This window comes from Athene noctua, chromosome Z, assembly GCF_965140245.1.
Source record: "Athene noctua chromosome Z, bAthNoc1.hap1.1, whole genome shotgun sequence".
Lineage (NCBI taxonomy): Eukaryota > Metazoa > Chordata > Aves > Strigiformes > Strigidae > Athene > Athene noctua.
In genome coordinates, this window is record NC_134077.1 from 10495711 (window position 1) to 10518828 (window position 23118).

General features: G+C 45.0%; 1 protein-coding gene across 6 annotated transcripts in view; it reads right to left on the reverse strand.

Annotated features, from left to right (window-relative positions):
• The window catches only part of FAM219A (family with sequence similarity 219 member A), a 107059-nt gene that overhangs the window by 15176 nt on the left and 68765 nt on the right, over positions 1 to 23118 (reverse strand). The window lies entirely within an intron of this gene.

A 23118-nucleotide genomic window follows, 5' to 3' on the forward strand; every position in this document is an offset into this window, starting at 1 on the left:
GCTCTCCATCTCCCAAGCAGGGACACTGCAAAGGCCGGACAAGCTGTATCCCATTGCCTCCAAGGTCTCCAGGGCCTAAAACTAATGTACCATGACTCAGAGCAGCTGTTAACACACACTAAGATGGTCATGGAGCTTCTGGATGAGACCCAGCTGAGGCAGAGAAAGGGCAGAGACCCTGTCTTTCTCTGCACCCAGCTCCTGCATGGACCCTAGGACTGTGCTTTGTGCTGGGCAAGGGCATTTATCCTTCTACCTGTTCTCTTCCTACTGAGGCTGCTACTTAGTGGCCCAGTGGGGACAGAAAATGTCTCCATCATTTGGTGTTAGTTCAGCCTAGCTTGACACCAGGCCGGAGTTTCTGCTGCTTCCCTGGACAGCTGCTCACCAGACTAACACACCCTACAGCAGAAAGTGCTGCTGCCTTCTCTGTCTCTCTTCCTGGCAATCTGTGATGTCCCCAGTGTGTCTTTTTCTTTTATCTCGCATTGATTCTTGGGAGCTTGCTTCCTTTATTTTTTAAGAAAAGAGAAACATTTTGCAGCTGTATTTTTAAACAGCATATTGTTTGCTTACGTTTTCAGAGCGTGTTCTACGCGCTCCATCAAGCTTTCTTTACGTATTCAAGCACAAGAGGGGATTTAAGTTAGCTTCTCCTTTAGGAGAGACTGTTTATCTTAATAACTTCTCACCACAGGATAACAACTAGAATTTGGGTCCTAAAGCTAAGCCTTCTGCAAGTATGCAGTGCCTGTGCTGTATTAATATGGTCCTGCCTCCAGCAGGGATAGGAGCACATGGATGATGAGTTTTCATACAAACTGATATTCAGTTTTTTGATTTAAACTACTTCCTTGTGGAAAATCAGTTGGGTTGAGTTAGCAATTAGCCACAAAAGTTGAGCTAACTGCCCCAGTCTCACTGTGCAACGCCAGGCAAGGCTTGTAGCAAAAAGTTGAGCATGGGACGAGTAAGGCAGGAAGGGAACCAGGTGAAAATGTTCTCCGGAGTGTGAGAAAATGTTGGGAACTACTATCGTGGCATGTCCGAATAATAGGGGTTTACCAGACTGCTTGCTGGGGAACCTGAATAATGAATTAATTTTGCTTCTGCTATCCCTGTGGTGTGTGAAATGTGTTGATACATTTTTTCTCTTGCAGATATTATTCCCGTCAGAGAGAAAAGCACATTTTTTCCCACTTGATGTGGAAAAGCAGCATGCCTACCAGGCTGTGCAAGTGCAAGGTGGGCCAACTCCATCCCTTCCACACAAGTAAGAGCAGGGGGACACATGTCCAAGGCTGCCTTTTTTGAAGGACAAATAAGCAGCAGAGATGCCTAGAGACTGTGATGATGAGTGTGGCTGAGAAACCTGCAGAGAAGATTACATGGTCCCACAAACCATGCCCAGCTCTGCTCCTGCTGACAGCAAAGGTGAATAAATGTTCATTGAACTAGGCAGGAAAAGGATTGGATTAATAACTCTCTCTGGCATGAGCAACAAAGAGGCTGATACAGGACCAAAGTCAAAACCTTAAATCAGAGTAATTTCTCAGGACTGGAACTTGCAAATGTCTTGGTTATCTTTGTCTCCAGAATAAAAGGCAGGTATTTTGCAGACCACGTGAATTTTGATATTCAGACTCAGGGATAAAGTGGGGTTTTATGGAGGCAAATGTTTACAAACCCTAAATACAACCAACTTCCACCATCTACACCAGAAACTCTAGCATTGACCACAAATACACAGCACTGACACAAGCTGCCAACACTTTAAGAGGCTGCATAATTCACAAAAGGCACCTGACTCAGAAATGAGATTACAGGTTTCATTTTCTGTCAAGGCAGTTAAGGCCTACCTGAGCCTTTTAAACAGGCCAGTGCTCTCTGCTTTCTGTTGATTGCTTGATACAAGAACTAATTCTTTTCTCCAATTCAGATTATTTATTTGGCTGATGAATCTGGACTTCCGCTGTTTTTTCTCCAGCAGGTCTCTCCATGACTACTTCTATGCTGTTACTGAGTTCTACTGCAACGTGTGGGTCTGAACGATGAGATTTTATATTTAACCCCTTCTTTCACTTATTTAGTGGCTTAGAGCAAACAATCCCAATGCAATGTAATGTGTGATAGGAACATCTATGCCTGTGTCCCCAGTCATAAGGGGGGGATAATTCTTAAGCATGAATCAACAGTTCATCTCCCTCTTGGATGTTTTGAATCCTGAGTCCCTGGTGACCAAAATGTGATAGCTTTCAAGTGGAATGGGAGGCATACTCAGCCCTCATGTGTTAGGACAAACTCCTGGAAGGTTGTGGAGACGTGCATGAGTCACGTCAGGCTTTGAGGCAAGGAAAACTAGTATTTGAGCCTCACGAGTATTATGAACTACTGCTACTTCTGCCATCACCCAAGGGAGTTTTCTGGTGCCAATCTCTTGTAGTAATCCTGCCCTGTAAATTCCAGCCTCACACACCATCAGGTCCATCAGAATGAGGGAAAGAGGTTTTCAGTGTCCATTTTCTGCATGGTGCTTCCTCCTGGTATAGCAGGTGGAGTTTGTGAACCCTGTTTCTAGGTAGTGAGCTCTTTCCCTGGCTTCCAGTTCAGCTGCTTTTTGTCACCAGATGTTTGTTTGAAGACCAGGTTCCTAAACTCTAAGCACTGAGTTCTTCTTAGAAATGTGACTGATTTAGGCAGTACTGAAGATGTCACTTTCAGGGTCCAACATTTTAACAAAACCCTCTAATTTCGCCAATTAAAGTATTTCTCATAAAAGCTGCAATCAGGCACATAAGCAGTATGGTAAAGACAAGTTAGAGAAGGAACCACAACCTAGCCTTATAAGTAAATAGCATTTTTTTTAAAGTCTGCCCCATATTGGCTGATGCTACATCCCACATGAGCATGAATCCTAAGATCACAACCCTCCACCGAGCCAACTGTGCTAATCTTTGTGTGAAACTTGGCAACTATGCACCTGGGTAATTCTCAGGGAATGCTAAGATGCTCTTTCCTTCTGAATCATCACTTGAAATGGTAGCCAAGTATTCCCCATTGGACTCAGATGAGACCAGTGTTCCTACAACTCCCCCAGCCTCAAGGCTGCTGCTTAGCTTGAGTCACTGAGGGCATGGTCCCACCAGAGGGGACAGGCACAGCTTGTCCTCAGCACTTGGCGGTTTCTGGAGCTGGCTATGAAAAGGGTTTCCATGTTCGTGACTGCCTATGCTGCCTGCAGCATTCCAGAATGTGCAATGAATTTCCAGGAATGCAACATAGCCTCATGGGAAATCAATGCTGACCCTACAAAACTGCCTAATTCTGGGCAGCTCCTGGGCACCAGAAAAATGACAAGGGTTAACAGGCACTCTTGACAAATACAGAGAAAATGGGACATACAAGAACAAATGAAAAACCAGAAAACTCTGATTTCTAGCCACTGGTTCTTTTATGTCTGGTGAGTTTGCTGTTGGATGATCAATGAAAAGCTAATACAGCAGAGATATAAGGTGAAGGATGGAGATGAGGAAGCCAGAATGAAACAAGGCTGCTCTCCAGCTGCTTCAGAGAAATCACCAATTTGTGGCAGTAAAAGAGCTCCAATGATGCTTCTTTCATGGTATTTGCAAGTATTTGAAATAAGTTGTTCAGCTTTCATTTCACATGGCACCACTGTACCTATGAAATACACCTGTGGTTTGTCATCCCCCTTCCCATGACACAGTTATGGGTGACTGAGCACACTGAGTGCAGGTATGATGGCTTGCAGACACAACAGGCAATCACTATCAGCAGGGCTGGTACAGTTGTGGGAGAGACAGCTATAGCCAAATCCAGGTTCCTCTTGGCTTTTCACTGAATTTTCAGACAGACACTTCCTTGAAGAAGCAGGACAGAGAAGAGGAGGTTGGGAGGGCATGAAATAGCCTGCACGTGCCTTTGACATTAAGAAGTATGCTCAATAAGGAGCATGAAGATCCTGTCTGATCATTAGCAGGACTGCCCTGTTGGGTAACGCATGAGGTTTGAATGGCAAGGTTTTGGTAGAGGGAGACTGCAGGGGTGGCTTCAGTGAGAAGCTGCTAGAAGCTTCCTCTATGTCCGACAGCCAATGCCAACCAGCTGTAAGGTGGACCCACTGCTGGCCAAGGCTGAGCCCATCAGTGATAGCGGTAGCACCTCTGTGATAACATGTTTAAGAAGGGGAAAGAAAACTGTGCAAAGGCAACTGCAGCCAGAGAGCAGGGTGAGCATATGTGACAGAAACCACTCTGCAGACCCCAAGGTTGGTGAAGAATGAGGAGGGGCAGGAGGTGCTCCAGGCACCGGGGCAGAGGTTCCCCTGCAGCCCGTGGTGCAGCCCGTGGTGAGGCAGCTGTGCCCTGCACCCATGGAGGTCCACGGTGGAGCAGAGACCCACCTGCAGCGCGTGGGGAACCCCACAACAGAGCAGGGGGATGTGCCCGAAGGAGCCTGTGACCCCGTGGGAAGCCCACGCTGGAGCAGGCTCCTGGCAGGACCTGTGGCCCTCTGGAGAGAGGAGCCCACGCTGGAGCAGGTTTCTGGCAGGACTTGTGACCCCATGGAAGGGACCCACACTGGAGCAGTTTGTGAAGAGCTGCAGCCTGTGGGAAGGACCCACCTTGGAGAAGTTCATGGAGAACTGTCTCCTGTGGAGGGACCTCACGCTAGAGTGTGTGGAAGAAGAGTGTGAGGACTCCTCCCCCTGAGGGGGAAAGAGCAGCAGAGGTAATAGGTGATGAACTGACAACACCCATTCCCCATCCTCCTGTGCTGTTGGGAGAAAAATCAGGAACAGAGCTGAGAAGGGACGGGTGGGGGGAAGGTGGTTTTAAGATTTACTTTGAGTTCTCATTACCCTACTCTGATTTGATTGGTAATAAATTAAACGAATTTCCCCAAGTCGAGTCTGTTTTGACGGTAATTGGTGAATGATCTCTTCCTGTCCTTATCTTGATCCACAAGCCTTTTGTTGTATTTTCTCTCCCCTGTCCAGCTGAGGAGGGGGAGTGATTTTGGGTCCCTGGCATCTCGCCAGTGTCAACCCATCATAGGTAACCTACCTGGCTCCATGCTTGAGTGGAGCAAAGCAGCATGAGCTTGTTTCAGCATGGAGAACACAGACAGCCATGCTGTCAGTCTGATGCACTGGGGAATTTGGCTGCACCAGTTCCACTTACACTACTCCTGGACGTTGTGTCAGAAGAGGAACAAATGGAGTGTCATGTGTGTGCATTCATGTGTGTGTGTGTGTGTGTGTGTGTGTGTGAGGAGGGGGCCCAGGATCTTTTTGACAGTATGCTCTGAACAGCATGCAGCACTGCCTTTCACCTGAACCTGCTAACCACATCACATCTCATCCCTCCTTTCTTGTCCACGTCACTTCATCTTTAAGACAATTTGTCCCATTATGACATTAAAATAATTCAAAGGAGGAAGATTAATCTGCTCAGTGAGCAACCTGCTACCTTTGTGCTAGCCTCACACTTGCCTGTTCTGCTCACTGACCCCATCTGAGCCATTCAGCATCTGCTCCAAGTGCTCTTTTAAGGTAAGCTCTACTGGTGACAATAGCCAAAGGCAGCAGCAGCAGAGCTTTCAGTACAGCAGAAGTAACACTTAAGTATAAAGGGGCAAAGGAAACGCATGCTGCAGACAGAATCAGGACCATACTTGCCTCAGCTTTGCATCCTGTCTGGCAATGGTATCACATTATAGCTGCGCACAAAGGGCCTCAATAGGATGGTGCCCCAGCATGCTAAGCACTTAGCAAACTGTCCCTGCCCTGGTGTGCTTTCACCTGCCTGATTTAGGATGTGTCAGAGGACAGGAAAATAACTGCATGATGACAAATGAAACATGCTCCCACAGGGAACCTCTGCTAGAGAAAGTCGTGTCTAAGTCGAGAGGAGATGAATTCTCCCCTTACCACTGGGAACAACTACAGCACTAATGAATGATTTCAAGCAGCACTTCTGTATTAGTGCAATTTTAAATGGTTACCTGTTCAGCTGGCTGGATATGTCTAGCTGCTTTATGATGGGGGAAAATAGTAAAGGAGTATGTGAAGCAGAAGGGACTTAACATGAGTGTGGTGATGTTAAAAATCAGATTTGAATAAATCTTTACAATTATTCCTCTGGTTTCAGTGTATATCAAAATCACAACCAGCAGCCTGATTGGCACAAATGCCATTCAGTGGCAGACAAGGCTGATTTGCTTCCTTTGCACTGTGGGTTGGAAGCACGCAGATGCTGACTGCTCCTGTCTCTTTACTGAGAGCTGCTGGCTGAACCTTGCTAACTCAAGCTTGTGTTAGTGAACCTCCATGACCAAGAGGAGTTGGAGCTTCCTGCAATGGGGACAGTACAGTGTGAGTCCATGGGATCTGCTGCAGTGGGAAGACAATGAGAAATTAATCCGGTGTGACAGAGTTGTATTTTTCCATCTTCAATGTCTATGAGATAAGATTTTGGGATGTATTTGCCTCTCTGTCCCTCACGGTCAGATGAACTGTTTCAGAGGCTGAGGACTGCAGTGATTCTGATTCTACCTTCTCAAGAAAGCCAAGAATTTAAATTACACAGTAAATAAAATTAATCTGTCTGTTCAGATACCACTGAGTGATGAACAGAGTCGTGAGCAAACAGCAGCAGAAAGAACGAAGTGCTGACTACAACTTCCACTTCAAGACAAAATCCTGATTTCAGCTCATTTGAATCATTTCACTCAGGGACATTAGCATGCGTCTAGTTAACACTGAAACCTTCACTACGTTTCACCTCTGACAGAGAGTATTTGTCAGTGAGGACTGTGTCACTTCTTGGAGAGATTTCAAGGTATGTACATCAATAGGGGCTTTGCTGGCAGGCTGTATAGAAAGGGAGGTATAAGAAAGCTGTCTGCCAGAGCCATGCTGATCCTGGTGAGGGCTATGCTCCCTGGGGAGATCTGGAGGGTGTAAGTGTGACCATGTGGGTGGCATTAGCGCAGCTGATGGCTGTGCTTCCCTGCATTGCAAAGAAAGGCAAAAGAAAAGAGAATTTTACTAAGCAAGAGCAGCAGAAACAAAAAGGATCCGTCTGCGGCCAGTCCCCTGCTCTGAATAAACGGAGTATGTTTCAAGCTGATATGCACTGGGCATCAGCACTGATTATTCAGGACAGGCCATCTGAATTACCCAGCTTCAGACGTCAGGTAGCTAAGTCATCCAACTACCAGCTTGGGCAAGACAGTATTTTTAGCTGAAGTATGTCATTTTTACTGACCCAGACAAACTTGGAGAATCTACTGAACTACACCTAATTGTGAGAACTGGCTAGCAAGAGCAGTATGAATCTGTCTTCCAAGGTCCCTCTTGGACCATGTTTTAAGCATCCAAGTAGCTGCATTTCCTTATGTTTTGTTGATCTGGCTGCTGCTCTGTCCCTTTGGCATGGCTGAGAGCTGGCACAAACACCAATGGTCTTTGAGTGGTTTTAAGCTCCCTTCAGCTCCCACGAAGGCCTGACCAGTCAAACAACTGGTAAAAGGGAGTTCAAAGACAATGACTGAATCTCTTATTCAAGGATGAAGCTCTTTATTTCTCATACAGGGGCTACTGCAACAAGTTATGTAGAGGTTTCTGATGGCCTGGATGATGTTACTATTTGCATTTCCTTTCAGAAAACATACACCGAACAGTAGCACCATGCTATTCCTTAGCATAGAGGACAGGTAAATGAGTGCTCTGGTCCTGACCAAAGCGATCATCTACTCAAGCCACAAGCACCTCCAAAAGTGGCTTTATGTTCCAGCAGAGTATCATCATCCCTAGCCACACTAGCCTAGACCCAAAGTTCATTTATCTGACCCTCATGTGATTATAGGGAGGAACAACTTCCATTTATATCCTCGATGGGTGTCGATGCATAGGAGAGCAGAGCATCCAGTGCAGTTAGCCATCTAGAGAAGATGGCTGTCTAGTCGACGGAAAAAAAAATCTATTTTGAACACAGAGCGTTTTACCTCTTCATGGCACAACATAATCACAAATTATCTTTGTAAAACAGTAAGTGATATTTTTCTGCTGGGAGAAGCTATTAAACTGGTTTACCTTAAAGCCAAACAGACCATCTGTGGCAGCAGGGGAGGAAAAAACCAGGATTCCTGGCTCGCAGTCCTCTGCCTGAGCTCTCTCCGCAGCCATTTTATTTAGACAGGTTGCAACTATGCAGCAGCAGGCAGCAATTCATCTCTTTTCATCTCTGAACATCTTTTTGTACTGATTTCAAAGGCACCTATTGTCACAGCTTCCAGCTCACAAGCGCATTTTGTTGTGATTCAGCCTGTGCTTTTTCACTTAATTTTTAAGGACTGTGATTTTTATTCCTGCAAAATACTGCACATAAGGATCTCATCTATCACTGTGAAAAGTGGAATACATGAACAGCATCAGTTTTATTTAAATGCAATTTTATTTGTTTTTCATATTTACCTTCAGAAAGGGATTTATTTGGTATTTTCATGTACTTTTCAAAGAGTATTTTTTCTGACAGCCAGAAGAACAAGGGTAGATACTGGGGAAGTGTCTGCATCCTGACAAGCCAAGCTCAAAAGTTTCAGTTTATAAACTGAACTCCACGAAACTGAACTGCTCTCTCCCTCAACGTATTTTAAAGGGACAGAGAAAATTAAGTTATTTCACCTGGAAAGAACTTCTGCAAATTTCCCCTCATCATTTCTATTCAGTTGAACACAGGTTTAAGGAAAAGTCATTTGCTTGACCCTGCTATATGGTGTAGTGGACAAAAAAAGAAAAGACAAAAAAAAAAAAGAAAAAGTATTTTATTAAGTGCAATTTAACTCTCTTAATTTAAATAGTTCTCTTCATTTAAAGCATCACTTATGCTCAGGGCATAACCTACCAGATAAACAGAGTTAATATTAGTGCCCATATTACAATTGTCATGGGTACTGATGTTCTGTGAAGAAGCATTAAGGTTACCGATGCATGTAGTAAGTGTGATGTATATTTACGAAAGCAACAGTACAGACTTGATTAGCTGAATACTCACAGCCTTCAGTTACACAGGAGATCATAATATAGTGCATATTTCTACAAAAAATGCTTGAATAGAGTCTCACATAAGTAGGCTTGAACTGCATACACACTTAGTAAAATGTCCATGCTTGCATGAGTCTAAAACACACAAGAAATGATTGGTCTATGTCAGACAGTACGTGTTTTATAGCCTATATAAACTACAGATTTAATTTATTTTTAATATGTTGTAATTGGGAAAGCTTTCACTGGCTGGCAGATGCCACTGCTTGGAACGACTTGTTGAGTTCCCATCTAGTAGCCAAAACAAATAAGGACAGCAGTGCTAATGCCACAGGCAGCACGTGAGCCTGGGGACTCACAAGCTCGCTGAATTCAGCATCCTGCTTGGAAAGGACCCTTGGACTTTTCTTGTTCCCAGGACTGGACTGCAGCTGACAGTCTCAGCTGTGTTTCTGGCTTTGGTTTAGAAGCAAAATGTCATGTATTTGATCCACTCTCTTTTACTATCCACTGCACTGGGTTTCTACAACGCTATGCATTTCAAACAAAATTTCATATATTCTATCTAACAAAATGAAAGCAGATAGGGAAAGGCAACCAGGCTGGTTAACACGCTGAATGGATGGATACTCCTCACCCCACCATGCTTTGAGAAATCCCTGCTCTGTAGTATTGATACCTACTGTTTTCTTTCTTGGAAAAGGGAAAGAAAGAGTGTTACTAACTTAGCATGTTGCCCTCCAAATACTCTGCTCCCCAGAAGAGGACTTCCATGCATTGTTTCACTAGATGAATAACCTGTTTACTATGAATCTCTATGGGACAACAGGATATGTACAGCCCAGAGTGCCTCTTCCTGCTATTCAATTTACCAGCCCCAGTCCCAGGTACCTGGATTAGCAGCGGCTCAGACAGAGAACCAGCCCGCACAGCAAACCTGCTCCCTTAACAGGATTAGAGACCTGATCTCTGCCTTAGCGAGAGTGCCATTGTCTGGAAATTTGACAAACGGCTCAATTAGTTATTTAGTAAGTTTAGGATTAACCAATCTGCTGCTAAGCTTTCATTAATTAGGTTGGCAGGAATTCTATTTCAGAGGGAGAGTGGCCCCTAATTCAATAAATTTCCTCTTGGATCAGGGTTGGGGATCTCTGTGTGAACCCTAGTGCACAGCATGTCCCAACACTGACAAGGTTGGAAGGGACCTTAAAGATCATCCAGTTCCAACCCCCCCTGCCATGGGCAGGGACACCTTCCACCAGCCCAGGTTGCTCAAAGCCCCGTCCAGCCTGGCCTTGAACACTGCCAGGGAGGGGGCAGCCACAGCTTCTCTGGGAAACCTATGCCAGTGTCTCACAGCCCTCACAGGGAAGAATTTATTCCTTACATCTAATCTAAATCTACCCTCTGTCAGTTTAAAACCATTACCCCTCATCCTATCCCTACACCCCCTGACAGAGTCCCTCCCCACCTTTCCTGTAGCCCCTTCAAGTACTGGAAGCCACTATAAGATCTCCCTGGAGCCTTCTCTTCTCCAGGCTGAACAACCCCAACTCTCTCAGCCTGTCCTCACAGGGGAGGTGCTCCAGCCCCCTGGTCATCTCCGTGGCCTCCTCTGGACCCACTCAAGCAGGTCCATGTCCTTCTTACACTGAGAGCCCCAGAGCTGGACACAGCACTGCAGGTGGGGTCTCATGACAGTGGAGTAGAGGGAGAGAATCACCTCCCTCACCCTGCTGGCCATACTTCTCTTGATGCAGTGCAGGATATGGTTGGTTTTCTGGGCTGCAACTGCACATGGCTGGCTCATAGTCAGTTTCCCATCCACTACTATTCCCAAGACCCTCCCCGCAGGGCTGCTCTCTATCCACTCATCCCCCAGCCTGTATTTGTGCTTGAGATTGCCCCGACCCATGTGCAGGACCTTGCACTTGGCCTTGTTGAACTTCATGAGGTTCACACGGGCTCACCTCTCCAGCCTGTCCAGGTCCCTCTGGATGGCACATCCCTTCCCTCCAGCGTGTTGACACAGCTTGGTGTCACTGGCAAACTTGCTGAGGGAGCACTCGATCCCACTGTCCATGTCACCAACGATGCTAAACTGCACCAGCCCCATCACCAACCCCTGAGGAACACCACCCGTCACTGCTCTCCACTTGGACATCGAGCTGTTGACCGCAGCTCTTTGAGTTCAACCACCCAGCCAATTCCTTATCCATGGAGTGGTCCATCTGTCAGATCCACGTCTCTCCAATTCAGAGACAAGAATGTTGTGCAGGACAGTGTCAAATGCTTTTCACAGGTCCAGGTAGATGAAATCACTTGCTCTTTCCTTATCCACCAGTGGTGTAACCCTGTTGTAAAAGGCCACCAAATTTGTCAGGCATGATTTTCCCTTAGTGAAGCCACATTGGCTGTCACCAATCACCTTCCTTCTCTTTCCTGCTGCAAAAGCTGTTTGGGTGGCACCTGGGGCTGCTGCTAGACCACTGGGGTATGGTGCCCCTTGGGGACAGCTTGGCATTGCAGCCCAGCTGTTATAATTGGTGTATCTCAAAGACTCCTGCTCCTCTCTTCTGAAGTCTTGCCAGACGGTGAGGAGAGAGGCAGACAGGGTTTATCTAGGGCAGACGTAGACCTTACAAGTAGTTTCAAAGAGCCTAGTCTGTCATTTTGATCTCCACACTGCTCTCATCTAGATTTGGATGGGTGGCCCACCCCAGGGAGGAGCAGGAACTCCTTTCCTCTTTCTCTTTGGAAAGAGTTTAGAGAAAGCTCACAGCTTCATCTCTGACTTTGTCCTTCGCTGCATGCTCTGAAGGATGGGGCTCACTGGGTGCGACAATCTGTTCCTTGTAGGATGTCTTGGCAGAGGGGGCAGGATGCTACCACCTTCTTCCTCCAGCTCAGACCCTGCTTTGGTAGAGAAATCAGAAAGGGACCCAGGAATTAGTCCCAAACTATCATAAATGATTAAACCTTTTCCCATCCTCAAGGGATGTCCTGCCTCCTTTCTAAGGTAGGGCTTCTATCTGTCAATGTTAGCCAGTAGAGGATGGCAGAGGGGATGGTAAGATGCTATTGCCAACTATTTTATGTTCCCTAATGTCCTCCTCCTTCCAGCTGTAGGGCTGAGGGTTTGGCAACTGCCTTTTCCTTACACCTCTCAATGGGACTGGAGGCAAAACACAGCCATGCCTCAAATGTCGGAAGGAAACAGGACTGGACAGAGAAAACTTATGTCCCTGCTGAAACCCCTGAGAGAGGGGCTTGAAACACAAGATGAAAGACAAGATGAAAGACCAGGTTGCTGATTGCAGCTGCTTTGAGTGCAGCAGGAGGGTAAGCAGGGCTGGGGGATGAGAGATGTCATCCCAAACTGCAGAGCCCCGCAGCTGGAAATCAGATGTATGCACTGCTGAGCTGCTGCCTCTGTCAAAGGAACAGCAGTTCCGGTGGAGGGAGAGCTCAAAGGGACTCAGGGAAAACCTGACTCACGCTGAAGACAGCAGTAATGTACAGGTAAACATGATGACAGTTCTCCAATGTCAATGGACTGGTATAAAATTAGTAATTTAATGCTGATTATTTCACATCTTTGTTACCCTCTGTCAGGACAGTGTGTGGGGCAATGATGCTCAGAATTGGTCTGCTAACACAAGCTGCCAGGCGCTGGCATGACCATTCAGGGCTGTGCTTGTGGCACTGCCATCCCAGCGCTGCTCACTGCTGGATCACAGGCAGCCCCAAAGGGGAGATGATGGGTGCTAAAGCACTGCTGGCCTGAGCAAGGTTTAACACTGCTTCTGGGGGGACTGTAAAAGTGAGTCTAGGCGAAGGGGAGCCAGGCATAACAGAGACTTACTTGTCAGGCCTTGCGTCTCACTCCACACATTACTGATCTTGCAAAGATTCATGTTTTTCTGTCTCTTGTTGCAGCTAAAGGCCTGGTAAGATCCCACTGATTAGCAAATGCATCCACTTCCCCCTGAGAGCAGGCAGGAGAGGTTTCCCACTGCCTACCAGATGCCTGCTCTCAACACCGTAGCACTGAATAAGATTGCTGGCAACAGTGCAGCTGCCGAGTCCCCACTATCTGACCCACTCTCCTAAATGACACAGTGAGGCAGAAATTCTGGCAAACCAACATTCTTACCTCCATCCTTGATGGCCAGATGTATGCACTGAAGGGAAGAAAAATCCCAGTTTGGATTTGCTTATCAAAAGACCAAAAGTCAAATGATTTTCTACAGTGCTAAGGACTTTCTACAGCTTTTTTAAGATAAAAGCGACACAAGCAAAAGCAATACAAGATTTAACATAATTTCTGTGCCCCTTGCATGCTTGTGCCAGGTTTGTGTTGGGCCACAGTGCACGCATGTTCAGCTTCACTAGGCATATACATATTTGTTAGCTAAAACTGCCAACTGCTTAAGAACATAAGGCTTACTGTTGCATAGTTACCTATTTGGCTGCTCAGCTGGAGCTGGAGGTGAGATGAGAGGAACAGAAGAGTTGTAAGAGTAGAAGAAAAGGGGAGAGAAACAGCCTGAGGGTCTCAGCAAGCACGGTTTTATTGCAGTAGCATTAAGGGACTAGGGAGTGTGTACACAGTGTAGTTCCTTGCCTAAGGAAATTAAGACAGAAAACATACTGTGCATAAGGAGTACAGGCAGCTAAAATGGTAGGTGTTTCAGTGATGTACAGTTCCTCTTGTTTCCAACTTCAGTTTGAATTATCTTTCAATAATTAAGATTTACAACAGGCTTTAACTGGTATACACAGACACTTAAGTGCAGTGAAAGTGGGTTGAATTTGATGATGAAAAAGTGTTATGAGGAGAGTCAGATTTTTCTCCGTGATAAAAACTTTGTCAGCGTCTGTGCCAATTCCAATCCCTTTTAAAGGACTTTGTAAGAAATGACCTGCCTGCCCTTCAGCCAGGTGGTGCTGCCAGGCAGACAGGCAGAGGTGAAGGGGAGGGAAGAGGAGACGACAGTGGGGAGATGCTGGCTGGGTACTGCACATCTGCCGATGGAGCAGGCAGCAGGATGTGCAAGGAACAAAACCCTATAGACTCCAATTTAGAGCAAAAGATGTGAAGAGCACGGTGTTGTTATCTTAAGGCACGGTGGGATTTCAGAGAGCCTTTGCAGAGATACAAGCTTGTTTTGTTTATCTTTTTGCTATGCATTTTTGTAAAGAAACTAATTTTCCTGTTCATAATCTGTTCTGAATTAAGAACACAGATTTCCGTTGCCAACCAACTGCATTCAGGGCCAGTAGTATCAACTGTTATCTTTTTTTGTCTTGTTATTTCTCTGCATACAAGCATCAGCAACTTTTAGAACATACTGTATCTCAGATTACCCTGGGGACAGAAAATAATAGTGACAGGATTATCTGTCCTGAAGACAACTTCAGTGTGAAGCAACATCAGAAACTCTCTCTGAAAACACAGGCTGGGGAGTCTGCAGGAGACTGGGGAGTGGGAATGAGGTACTGCTTCCCTTGAGGCAAGAAGTTCAAGCAAGAGCAAGGAGGATGAAGGAGCTGTGGTGTGTGTACACACACACACATATACACGTTCAGTGACTCTCTCAAGCCTGGAATCTTTCTCATGCACAATATGCTGGAAAGAGCCTGGCTTTTGCCAAGACCCAAACAGAAATAGCTTTAGCACTCAGATTTCCTGACAGTCTCTCCACCTTACCGAAGCTGGCACACTCAATGCTCAAAAAGGACAGGGAAAAGCTGTGAGCAGAGAGAAAGGGTGGCAGAAAATACTCTGCTTTCAACAAGCCTTTGTGGCTGCTAACAGCTGCACCTGTGAGGTGAACAGAAGGGCAGCGCCAAGCTTTGAGAAATAAAAAACTTTTAACTTCTCTCCAGGTCAGCACCAATGGAGAAAGCCCAGGGACTAACAGCCTTGTCCTTCCCAGGGATAGCACTTAAGCCAAAATCTGGGGCACTAGAATCTGCTGAGCTGCCTTCAACAGAGTCTCTCCCTGGGCAGCAGGTGCACTGGGGGAACAAGAGGAAGAATCATCATTTATTTTCCCGATACACAACCCAGAAAACTAACTGACTGAGGGGATGTATCCTGACTTGGAGCTCACTGGGATAAAAAATGAGAAGAGACCGAAAAACAACTCAAGCTGACATTCCTCTACCCCCTGCATCTGCTCCCTGGGTGCCTTAAGTCACATTGGCTCAGCCCAATGACAGCAATGTTTCTTCCTACCAGGTCTCCAGGATCCAGGAAAGTATAAGGGAAAGCAAACTACATCTCCACTCCTGACCACACTGTGGCAAAGCTGTGAGAGCAGCTCAGATGGCATCACCTCTGCAGCAGTGTCTGGTGGGCAAGGCATGGAGAGACATTGCTCTTCCACATCCCTCTGGAGAGTGCAGTATTGCCAAACAGAGATAGAAAGTATTTTCTTCTGTAAATCAGATCAATTTGACCCTTAAAAGCAGTGAAATAGAATAAGCAAGAACCCCAACAAAATTTCTGCTGTTTCTGTGCTGGTGAGAGTACCTTGCAACAGCAAATTCCAGTAACACAGAGAGGTAAATTTGGGGGTTAAACCTACCACTCTCTGCTCACTGGAAAGGCCTTGGTAGCTGGGACAGTGACTGTATGGTTTTCTTACTTCACTTGCAGTGTTAAATGTAACCTGCTTACTTTGGTTGACCTTGTGAAGAATCATACTTAGAATTCACCACTGGCTCCATAACCTGATCATCTGAAACAGACCTCATGAAGGTCAACCAACATCTACCAATGACAGTGCAAGGTGCTGAGGGCCTGGCAAAGCATCACCCTGAGAGACTTTGTGTTTACCAGGTACATCTGACAGTCTCTGCATGAAGCCAAAAGTCTCCAAAAGAAGGAACAAAGCAAAAGTCAGTGCTTGGTAGATGATGCCCATGGGGGACTCTGCCTCTGAGAATCTCTGGGGATCAAGACCACCACTTGAAGTCACTTGGGTGACTTTAACACAGGGAGCTGTATCTAGCAAACCCCAGAGGCTTTGAAGGACTGCCCCAAAGAACAGGTTTTACAGTGGTGTCTGTTTACAAATCGTGATAAGCCACCGTTACCTCCGACCTAACAAACCCGTTTCCTCCACAGAGCACAGCTCAGAGCACTCAGCCTTTTAACAGCCCTGTTTGTTAACCACTGCTAAGGGCCCTCTTGAGCACTAAGTACATGATGAGTCCTCAGGAAGCCAGAGCAAATAATCTGTTGAGGTGAAGGACCGGAACAAATGTACTCACGAATCTTCATTTTTAGAACATCAAATATTCTCTGATTAATTTTTCACAATTCTGTGATTCTGCCTCTGGATTATAGAGCTGGTCTGTGAGGTCTGACAAGTTGCTTTTTTGTTGCATCCTGCCTTTGAAAAGTTTTAGTATTGTTCTGTAACCTTGTTAGATGTAACAATCAGCTTTTTATAAGCACCTCTTTGTTCCAAACTCCAAGACCATGAAAGAGAATTTATTTCTTCTGGGCTACAGGCAACGTATCAGCTTGCTCCACAGCAGCATTCATTTTTTCCCAAGGCAACCTCCCCACCTTTAACAGGCTTGAACATCTGCCCACTGTGTCCACTCCTGCCCTAAAATCCTCATAAGAACATCAAAACTGTTTCTCAAGTTATTAAAATAGTAGACCTCATTCTCCAGGATAGATTTTAACCTTCTCTGCTTAAAATCCATTCCCTGATCCTACAGAAAAAAATGCATGGGATGCAAATGGGAAAAAAACATGGGATGGGAGGATTAATTTGTTTTTTTCTTTAATGTTCTTTCTTGTAATTATTGGTGGCATGCAGCAGGTAGGGATTTGTGTGTGACAGCCAGCCTCTGGGTCATGATCTTTTCCTGCAAAGTCCCCTTAAAAATCCAAATCACAGCAGAAAAAAATCCCTCTGCCAGTCTAAGATTTAAGTGAATTTTCCAATGGCTGGCTGATATATCATCAGTGCCAAGAAGAGCTCAAACTGGTCTCTGAAATGGAGGTGTTGTACAGTCACCTTAGCAGCTGCTTGACTGTCACCTGTGCTGTACCTCACATGAACACATGCACATCACCTGGTTCTGCTTTGTAACATTCCATCACTATGCTCTGTGAATGCCCTTGTTTTGCTAGGACATAGTGGGTACAAGAAATCAGCTGCTTGCTGGTATTAAGAGACCACACAGCATTGAGAATCACACATAAAATGCAAGTCAGGAAACACAACTGTAAAAGAACAATTTGCCTGTCCATGCACTGGAGTCAGTAAGAGATACAAGCAAAGGAAAACATTTGTTCTAATATGTCCTTAAATTCAATCACTGTACAATCAAGGTTTGGTGAATTAAAGTGAAAGAACAGAGAGGAATAACTAAAATATAAAAAGAAGAACATTTGTAACGAAGTGAAAAGAAAGTAGCAATTGGGCTTCTCTTGTTTACCAGTGGACATACTAGTGCTTGTGGAAGAGGACGGCTTTGTGCCAGTGCATGTAAGTTACCTAAATCTGTCTCTGCAAATCCTACTGTAAATCCAAGAGAGCAACTAGATAGGACTTGCTAGACTTTTTCAGTAGTGAGCAGAAGGTATATGACATCTAAAAAAATAACCGGAGTCCTAACAGAGAATAGGATCAGAGGATACTTCAACCTGGAAAAGACCTCAGGAGCTTTCTAGCCCAATGTCGTGCTCAAAGCATGATCAGCTATGGGATCAGACTGGGCTGCTCAGAGCTTTATCCAGTCAGATTTTCAAAGACTTCAAGGATGGAGATGACACTACCTCCCTGGGAAATTTTCTAGTGTTTGACCGTCCACATAGTGAAAAAGGATTTCCTTAAGGTGGTTAAGGTAAGAAAACAAACAGGTTTGGAATTATGTACCCACTAGATGCTACAGGCAATTTACTGCCAACCCAGGCATGTTGATATCATTCCTCACTAGCACAGTGGAATTTTCATATGAAGCTTTTCCACTCTTGCAACTCTCCAGATTATCCTGGTCACCTCCCCTCTGATGGTCATTACCAGATAAATACAGACAGCTGGCACTGTCTTTTCTCCCTTTACTCCTGCCCTCTTTCAATTCTCTCTCTGGCCTGCCCTGAAGCAGAGGAGATTACAGCCTGGTTCCAGGTCAGATGAATGTCCTGGAGATGATCCAGTAGACCCCCTGGAGATGCTTCCAGTTACCTAGTCAGTGTGACCCCAAAGCAGCTGTAGCCTTTTCCTTTTCTAATGCAGTCATGACACTACTTTCTAGGGAACTGGAAACTCCAGGGTACCCATGAATGTTTAACTGAAGATAGAAAGAAGAACATTGACAACAAGGGAGCTAAGATCACCTCCCTGTGCTACTAATCATCCCCTTTCAATGAAGGATAGCAAAACCCAAAGGACTGTCCAAAGGACCCAAAGCCAAATTCAAGGGCTGTCTATCATAGCTCTTCTGCACACAGGCAGAAGTGAGTTGGCTATGTGAGCTGTGAGGAACTGTATAATATGACATCTGCCTGCACAGAAATAAGTATATCAAAGTTTTGCTTTCACATTTTGCTTTACCCCCTGCCCCACAGATCAGAGGCTGTGTAAAACCACATTTCAGACCTGTAGTTGAAGCATTCAGACAGAAAAAGGAATTGAACTTGAGTCTTTCATGTTCAGACTGAAAGTCTGTAGCTAAAAAAGGCACAGCTGCTTTGTGACTTAAGTTTCTCAAACTTTTAATAGCTAAAAACACCTTGTAAATTAGTCATGAATTTGTGAAGTGTTTTGGAACAACTATTCACATATTCTTCTAATGAACTTACAAAAAAAATATAGTGCTAGGGTTTACTAGGGTGTTTAAGCCCAAGATACTTGTTTTTTCTTTAAATCTTAATTTTAAAAGTGGCCTTCATTGTGGACTCAAACTACTCATGCCTGACAGCATCACTTTAAATATTAAATATGCTAGCCTTGTTCAACACATATTTTTAGCACAGTGTCATTTAATGACAAACACAGTTTCTCAGATGAACTTAAAGTACAACTGTCTCACTTGTACTATTCATCTCTTCTCTCAAGTTCCTAGTCCTACAACCAGTATTTAAAATAAATCACAGCAAATCTTTCTTTTTTGAAAATCTGCTCTTACTTTTGGGCCAGGTAGTGATGGAGGCAGAGAGAGGCTGTTTTCTGGCAAGGAGTGGCAATGGTGCTCCATTGCAGTGAAGGGGCTGTCAGCAGCCTGAAGTTCTGAAATACCTGGTGTGATTAAACTTTCTTCTCATCACCAACTCACAGTTTACTCATGGCAGAAAGCACTTTTAAGCTCATGAGCTTCAGACTATCACACTAGACAGAAGAACTGCATCATTCCTCCAAAAGACATCAACACCTACTGCCTTAATTGTGCCAGTTTCATGGAACTGAGAAAAAGAGAGGATATAGAGGGTGTTTGGAGTAAGTGGGGATTGTCTTGCATTTAGTGGAAGGTAATAAAAAAATCAAAATATAGCAAGCATAACATGATGGGTTTGGGTTTATGGTAGAATTGCCTTAAAACCCTGTAGAGGATTTATTTTATTGTTGCAAGACATAAGAGTTGAAACAGTTCCCCATTCACAAAGGCTTAGATTGAATCAGTTCAAGCTCTTCTCAAAGGAAGCAGCAACAAAGAAAAAAAAAAAAAAAAGCACAGGGTTAAGAAAAGGGAAAAAGATTTGAGTAGAACTCACAGGAGAAAGAGACATGAAGAGTAAGGCAGGAGTCAGTGAGAGGCAATGGTTCAGCTGTGCAGTCTTAAGAAGTGCGGATGGATGATTTCACTGATATGGGAAGTGGGAGGAAGCCTGGGAGAAGAGCAGTTTGCAAAGCAAAGTGGAGAGAACAGGAGTCTACTATTTGTACTGCACTGTGGCTGGAGGCAGAGACAAATAGATTGCAATGGTTACACAGGAGAAGCTGGAGATAATTCTTTGAGCAAATACATGAAGACTTGGATCTGTCTGCCAAGAACGTACTTGTTATCCCTCCTCTCCCATCGTAACTGGACCTGGAGAAAAGACATAAATGTTGTCTATGGGGCTTGCTTTTTCTACAGGTTGATTTGGAAAGAGGGTTTGGGGGATGCTCAAACGTTTTTAAATTTGATGAACAATTCCTGGTTTTCCTTCTGGAAGAAATTTCAAAAGGGGACTACAGCTATTTTACACAGTACCAGACTGCAACGTCTCATTTCTATGAATGATGCAATAAATGCATTCCCTTAGTACAAGCCATTCAGCTGTGACTCTGGCAGTAAATAAAGCTTTTTGAATGATAGCTGTGTTTAACAACTGTAGAAATGGGATCAGACTGTCCAGTTACTGCTGTGACGTTACACCTTCTTAAATAAAATCTTATCTTGGTAAATCTTGGTTCAAGGCCAGGCTGGACGGGGCTTTGAGCAACCTGGGCTAGTGGAAGGTGTCCCTGTCCATGGCAGGGGGGGCTGGAACTAGATGATCTTTAAGGTCCCTTCCAACCCAAACCATTCTGTGATTCTGTGACATATGTGGCATCTATATAAACAGCTTTACTTTCCTTCAGTGTGACCTGCTTTATAGAGAATGACTGCCAAGCAGAACAAGAAAAGAATTGTGCCAAAAGCTTGAGGTTTTAAAGAAAAGGAGAGGTGCCAGAAGGCTTTCTCCACACAGGAGAGCAGAAAGGCTGTGACTAGTACAGGCTGTAGTCTTTCCTGGAGAGGCCACTGCCTTGTTACTGCCAGGGTGAAGCAACTGTCAGGAACAGGGAAGGCTCCCTCTTAGTCCCTGCCAGGACTCGCAAGATCCAGAAGCCTCTTTGCACAACTAGTCCTGCCATCTTCACTGCAGCTTAATTCCTGTTCCAAAAACTTCTCCATAAAGCAAGTGGTGTTGGTTGGTCTAAGAGGCTGGTGGTATCTATGACCCCAAGCTGAGATGCTAATAGCTGAAGCTGCAGCAGAGTTGCTTCTACCAGTTTGTGAACCCAAGCAACAGCCTCTTTTGCCTATGCCCAGCATAGGCCCATATTGCTCCATGATCTGTTTCAATCAGCCCTCCCTCCATGAAGAACCACAGAAGAAACCTCTGTTTCTTCTGTGCTGTCCTCTGCTTTTGGGAATTGCTCCTCCCCAGACCTCTGGATGAAAACTGATGGACACAATTAAGTCTGACTGTCGCTAACTGGGCAAAAATTGCACTCAGTTTTTGCTGCTACTTCTATCCTACCTCTTTTCCACCATTTCATGTGGTATATCTCCCTAACTGCCACATTAAAAGCTTGGCCACACAGGTGGTGCTTTAGCTGCATCACTTGCTGGGCCTGGCACACTGGGGCTCTGTTGTGCACAGCTGGGTGTAGTGCTTTCTGCTATACTTGGAGCCAAGACCATCCTGGGTTCACAGGAGAGGGCTCCTTGGATGTTTCTCTGTTCATGTTCAGCTGAGGTCTGCATCCAAGATCACCATGGCATCCTCACCTCACAAGGACCCTGCTACCAACAGGACACATGATATTCAGGACATCCTCATCTGTTCTGCTCTCCGGCTGGTGAACACCAAGGTTTATGTGTTTTTCTGAGCTGTGAGTCTCCAAAGGATCATTTAAGATCTCAGAGGAGCAACACAAAGTTGTCAGAGTTCTGTGAGCATCCTCGGTGCGTAAGGATAGCAACTGAACAACAAGAATTGCAGTGAGCTTCATTTAACAGCACAAATCCCTTCCCTTTGAGAAGTGTGTGTTATTTCTCCTTAATAGAGCCTTATCTCCTGACGGAGCATTTTGGCCCCAACACTCAATAAGCAGACAGTAACCTTTCCTGGTTAAGAGCTGAGTGTGCAGCACAGAGAAGATAAAGGGGGAGCCCACATCACTGAATAGTCAGAATGAATTCAATTAACCATCAGGCGCCGTTTAAGGCTCATCATTAATAAATCAGACATATTAAAAAAATGAATCATCGAATACTGTCTGTGGATGCTGTGGTGTGTTCTGGAGCCAGTTTACAACCATCACACTGGGCTTTACTTGCTTTCCTGAAGTGATATGCAGAAACTCATCTACATATGCAGACATCAGAAAGAATTACAGAAATACAGTAACACCTAAGTCATTCAGAACTGGGGAAATGTTCCCCTGCAGTGGGCTAGAGGATCAGGTGGAACCTACATTTAAGGACACAGGGCTCTGAGAAGCCAGAAAACAGTGCTATAGCCCCTTTCTGTGTTGATTTTGTCAAAGATGCCAAAACCTGAGCAGGCAGCCTTGTCAACTCAGCTAGTCTTTTTAATGTCAGAAACAACGTGTAAATCACCTTTGGGGACATCATTCTCTTTTAAACCAGTTCTCTATGTACTTCATAGAGAATGGTGACAAGAGTAATACATTCTGTGTAACAAGACCTCTGAACAGACCACCAGCCTATCACTGCTGTGGTGCTGCCTGCTGGGGTTAGGCTTTGATAGACCAGGTAGTTTGTATTCTCATCACTACTTCAATTATTTAATTCTTCCTCCCTTCTATCAGAGAATCTCAATAATATGCTTATTTTATTTTGCCTCACAACCTTCTGAGCTGCTTCTCATATTTGAGGCGACAGATTATGGTGGGTCAGGGCAAAGAAGAGAACTTGTAATTTGCAGTTCTGGTCTTCTGCCTCAGGCACAAAACCCCCATTCAGATTCCAGATGCTTTGGCCGGTTGTCATTATCAAGTAAAATAATTTATGTAGAAGCAGATCTTCAGGATTAGCTCTCTTTCCTAGATGATATATCAGACTTGTAGGTACTGTAAAAATTTTGAGTAGTTAAAGGATGGCTAGATAATGCCCAACAAAATGATTCAGCTACTTTACAGCCTCCTCCTTCACGACTTTTTATCTGAAGATGTATTAGCCAAGAGTGGTGTGTGCAACACAAGATGTGAGTGGGTGTGTGTCTATCGGCTTGTAAGGTGCGTGGGTACCTAGTAACTTCTCACAGGCGAGGTGCATGTATGATGATGGAGGGCTGGGAA